This window comes from Nannospalax galili, unplaced genomic scaffold, assembly GCF_000622305.1.
Source record: "Nannospalax galili isolate Female #2095 unplaced genomic scaffold, S.galili_v1.0 scaffold22204, whole genome shotgun sequence".
In the NCBI taxonomy this organism is placed as follows: Eukaryota; Metazoa; Chordata; class Mammalia; order Rodentia; family Spalacidae; genus Nannospalax; species Nannospalax galili.
In genome coordinates, this window is record NW_008351506.1 from 1 (window position 1) to 5,439 (window position 5,439).

General features: G+C 40.2%; 1 pseudogene; it reads right to left on the reverse strand.

Moving 5' to 3' along the window:
• Nucleotides 1–169: 169 nt before the first annotated feature.
• The window catches only part of LOC103746274, a 7,363-nt pseudogene continuing 2,093 nt past the window's right edge, over nucleotides 170–5,439 (reverse strand).

Sequence of the window (5,439 nt, forward strand, 5' to 3'; positions counted from 1 at the left end):
TTATTGATTATTATTTAAATTTTTATCTGTTACAATGTATTGATAATTTAATGGTTATCTGGGTCCAAAAGTAACATTTTAAAATCATCTTAAATTACAATTCGAGAATACAATTAGTGCATCCTTGGTGCTGTTGTGGATTATAATGCTCTGCAGTTCCCTTTGTTAGCTACAACTTCAACCTTTGCTGCACTTCATCTGCCATAGTTCCTGAAATTGCCAGAGAAGTGGCAGCAGGAGAAGGCGCATTTCTCACATGAAGAACATGACTTCCAATATCCCCAACTCCCCCATCAAATACAAAGTCATCGATGACATTTCCATCTCTGTCCAGGGCCTGGGCTCTTACTCCAGCTGGGCCTCTAACTTATATCATTAATGGTAATATCAGGGATGAACTTTTGAGGATGCTTCACTGTTTCACTACGAAAACAGGCTTTATACATTTCGTTAGCTCCATAGGAGAAATTCTGGAATACTAGTTTAATGAAGCCACTATTGATAATTACTTCCATAAAATCTCTGGCAGTGAAGTCAAAGGGTGTGTAACCTTCCGGTTTAAACAGGAGCACTGCATTTGGCCCTAGCCCAAAACTGCCATCCATCCTTGGTGAGAAGTGAAGGCCAAGGAAAGGAAACCTGGCATCTGGGACTGGGTAGGTATTTCCTTTTACAAAACAGCAATTTTCAGGCTTCAAGAGCAGGTCATCTTCCTGAGTGGTACAATTTGAGAATCAGGATTATAGCCACTCAGCTCTCATATGTGGTCTGAGTAAATTCTACACCCTCACAACACACGGACGTTGAATTTCCTCTCCTTTTGTAATCCTTACAACAATTGGATATTTCATTGCCTCCTCACTTGTTGAAGGGCGTCCTTTAGCCATTTCAATGTCTTTTCTTCAAAATCTTTCAAGATAGTGTCTCCTGATTTTTGGAAACCCTGGGCAAAAGACAAAGCTACCTGATGATAGTCCATAGTGCCAGTATACAATCAATAGCCATTAGATCCCCTACAATAGGGTTCCTTTTTTTCTTTTTTTTTTTTTTTCATATCCACCTGCTGGATCAATCTCAAGCCTTTCATGCCATCCTATAGGCCTCTCTTATACAGTGCCTGAAGTCTGGGGATTTCTTCTTCAACAAGTACTATTAGCTGGTGCTGGCGTGGTGGCCACCGGAGCACAGGGGTCTGGGTCTTCCGGATGCAGACACCGCTCAGGTAACGGAGGGCAGGCCCGATAGCTGGGGCCACCTCGGCTACCTTAACCCTGAGTGGTGGCATCCAGAGTCCTGCATTGCCCTGATCCCGCTGAACTCCAGCCCCGCCCCCAGGCAGCAGCCAATCTGATTATTTTTATTTTATGTGTATGAGTGTGTTGCCTCCATGTGTGTTGTGTACCCATGTCGTGCAATGCCCACGGAGGTCAGAAGAGGGTGTCAGATTCCCTGGAACTGGAGTTACAGACAGTTGTTAGCCACCATGTAGGTGCTGGGAATTGAACCCGGGTCCTCTGCAAGAGCAGTCAGTGCTCTTAACCACAGAGCCATTTCTCCAACCCTCATTATTTGACTTTTTAAAAAAAGTACACTTTCTGTATATTGTCTATCCATTTTCAGGGTTTTCTGGTATTTGCTTTAATTGTTTTACACTGCAATTTAAAACTGCTAAATTAAAAATTTTAGCATCCTAGAATATAAAATAATAACATTATTTTTATTAATTGTCTAAGGCAAAAATTTTTCCATTATCTGGTGCTTCTTAAAGTGCCCAAAGCTCAAGACTATTTGAAAGATCAGTCAGTTTGATACTCCTACATCTGGAAAGCTTTTTCATTTTTATCAGTTATTACTTCTAAGGACATTGAAGAAAGAAAGGGCATTTCAAAAAAAAGGTTTTATGGGTGTCCTTTTGAACACTGAAACTCAAACTTCAAAGCCGTCATGTATTCCTATGATTTATTCTCTTCCTGCTTTGGGAATTGACAAGTGGTTAAAGATAACCTATAAATAGCTAAATCCTCAACCATATTGTTTGGAAATTAAACAATATTTATGGCATTTTATTAATTACTTGAGAATGTCATACAATGTATTTCACCATATTCACTCCTCTTCCCTCACTCCTCCCAGATCCACCCCCCCTTTCCTACACACCAACTTTGTGTCCTCATTTTTAAAAATCCATTGAGTCCAATTTGTGCTGTTCGTATACTCTTGGGTATGGGGCCATCCACTAGAGCAAGACTGACCACCAGGGGTCACACCCTTAAAGAAAACTGACTCTCCCTCTCCATATCAGTTGCCAGTAGTGCCTCAGTTAGGGGTGGAGTTTCTCGTTCACCTCCTCCCTCCATGCTGGGATTTTGTCTGGCTTGAGCTTGCATAGGTATCAAGCATGCTGTCACCACTGCTGTGCTGCATATGTGCAACTGTTCTGTTGTGTCAGGAAAATACTGTTTGATTGTAGCTTCCACCACCTCTAACTTTCAATATTTCAATCCCCTCTTCTGCCGTGATCCTGAACCTTGAGAGGAGGGCGTATGATACAGAAGTCCCATTTAGGGCTGAGCATTCTACAGTCTCATACTCTTTTCACAATGACCAGTTTTGGGTCTCTGTGTTGATTGTTATCTACTATAAAAGAGAAGCTTCTCTGATGAGGTTTATGAGTATATGATGAGGTTATTGGTATAGTGATAAGTCAGTAGGTGCTGGTTTAATACTATGGACATTTAGCAGAATAATAGTAGTAAGATCCTCCCTTACAGCCCATCACCTATCTAGCCACACATTCTTGACCTGGTAACAGTGCCAGTTATGTGTTCAATCTTGTGGAGTGGTTCTTAAATCCAACCAGAAAGTGATTGGTTACTCTCATGACATTTGTGCCGCTATTGCACCAGTGGGCATAGCTTACCAGGCTGTAGCTCACAGAGTTCACAGCTGGGTAAGACTGGTGATTATCTTTTTCCTCTGGTGGAATGTACTGCACCTTCCATCCCTGTGAAAGCTAGCCAGTAGGGACAAAGCTTTTAGGTCAGTGTCAGCTTGATTTCTCCATGTTCTGTTGTTGAAGTATGTGGTATCTTCAGCAATAGGTTCTTTATTGTCAAATTTTGGAGGACAACCAAGAACAATGGAAATAGTGTGTACTGTTTTGAGGTGGATAAAGCCTCACCACCAACAAGTCCAAGAGAAATTACCCATTCCTATACTGATGTTTTTATTTGTTAGCCTGTAGTGTTTAGTAGGGGCATGGTTGCCCTGTTATAGGGTAACTCCATTTAAACTCTTTTTATATTTGTCTAAGCCTGTATTTTAAGAAGCTTCTACAGTAGTAGGTGTCCATATGACTTTTTCAAAAGATCTTTAGTGTTATTCCTCCCCATAATTTCCTCCTCCACCATGCCCTCCCATCCTCTACCACATTTAACCCTTTTAATGCCATTCTTCCTCTTTCCCCCTTTATAGCACTGTGTTCCATCTGCCTTTCCTTGGGAGCTCTCTTCTTCCCCCTGGCACCTTATTAATCTCCTGACTTTTATGGGTTTTTCCAGTGAAACATACCTAAAGGTTTAAATCCACATATGAGAGGGACCATGAGATACGTTTCTTGTTATCTCACCCAGGATGATTGTTTCCAGGTCCAGTCATTCACCAAATTCAGGGTTTTGACAATGTTCATTAGCTCTTTTCTTAGAATTTCTCATTATTTCATAGACTCTGAATTTGGTTGTGTTTTTAGTCAGTGATAAATAAATTTGTGCCTGTTTTGTGCCACACATTAATTGCTAAGTGAATGGCTATGTTGTCCCCTAAGGATAAAAAACTCCACATTATTGAAATTCATACAACAATATTCATGTTATAAACTGTTATTTTACCTATTATTTCACCTCTGTTCAGTGAGATATTGAACTTTTTATTTTCTTCTCCTAGTGGGTTAAAATTGTTCAATATTACAAGAACTTGGGAGGCAAGATGTCTTAGTGGATATAAGTACATATTGATGAGGCTCATGACCTGAGTTTGATTATTTGATTCCTGGGACTGACATGGAGGGGGGGGACACACACACACACACACACACACACACACACACACACAAACACACAAACACATACACACACACAAATAAATAAATGTAAAAAAAAAGCAGGGACCTGTTATTTAAGAACCGCTAAATGCTTTCTCTTTCTTGGCACATTAGAAAGCATCATTTCAGGATGATTGCCTTTCTCCAATGACATTATTATTATTATTTATTTTTAATATTTTATTTATTATTTTTATTTTATATGTATGAGTGCATTGCCTGCATGTGTGTAAGTGCACCCACATCATGCAATGCCCACAGAAGTCAGAAGAAAGCGATGGATTCCCCTTGAACTGGAGGAAGGCTTCAGATACCCAGGAACTGGACTTACAGACAATTGCTAGCTGCCATGTGAGTGCTAGGAATTGAACCCAGGTTCTCTGCAAGAGCAGCCGGTGCTCTTAACCCATGAGCTATCTCTCTAGCCCCCTCCAATGACATTATTAAAAGAGAAAAAGTCTGTAGTATATTGACTGAATCATCAATTTAACAAATATTTCACTTAGATCTATTTGGGGACCTGAGAATAAAGGTAATTCATGAGACACCAAAACCAGAATGAAAATTTTTGTTCCAGAGACGCATTAGACATCAGGTTTACTTTCGTTAGTTTTTTGAAAGTACTTTCTTTCCCCTAAACTTTCAGCTTACTAACTAAAAATATGGCAGTAGTACTGTTAGTTGATTAGGTATAACTGGAATTAGGGAGCGTATCAGACAATCCTTTCCAATGTAGACATCACCAATTTGTATAGCACAAATTGACAGTTCCAACTTGATGACCTAACAGAGCTGCACCTCACTGTTGCTCATCACTATCAACTTGCTCTTTCTTTTTTCAGTTGTTGAACCTCCTTCAAATTTGGTTGCCATGGAAGTCTCATCAAAATACATTAAACTAAGCTGGGATCCGTCTCCTAGCCCTGTGACTGGCTAGAAAGTCCTCCTCACACCAATGGCCACAGGAAGCTGACAGCACGCTTTGAGTGTGGGGCCCCAGACAACCATGCTCAATGTTCGAGACCTCTCAGCAGACACAGAACACCAGATCAGTGTTTCTGCCATGAAGGGCCTGACATCCAGTGAGCCCATTTCAGTAATGGAGAAGGCTCAGCCAATCAAAATTCAAGTGGGTAAGTTAGCAGTGTCATCACTAGGCTTGGAATATGTAAAGGCCCATTTGATAATATGGCCTACTGGTTCAGACATTGTTTTAAGAACAATATTTACAGTAGTTTTCTTCTCTACCTTTTTTAAAAATTATTATTATTATTTATTATTATTATTATTATTATTGATATCTGTGCACTTACATGATATAGGAGGGGGAGACATGTCAT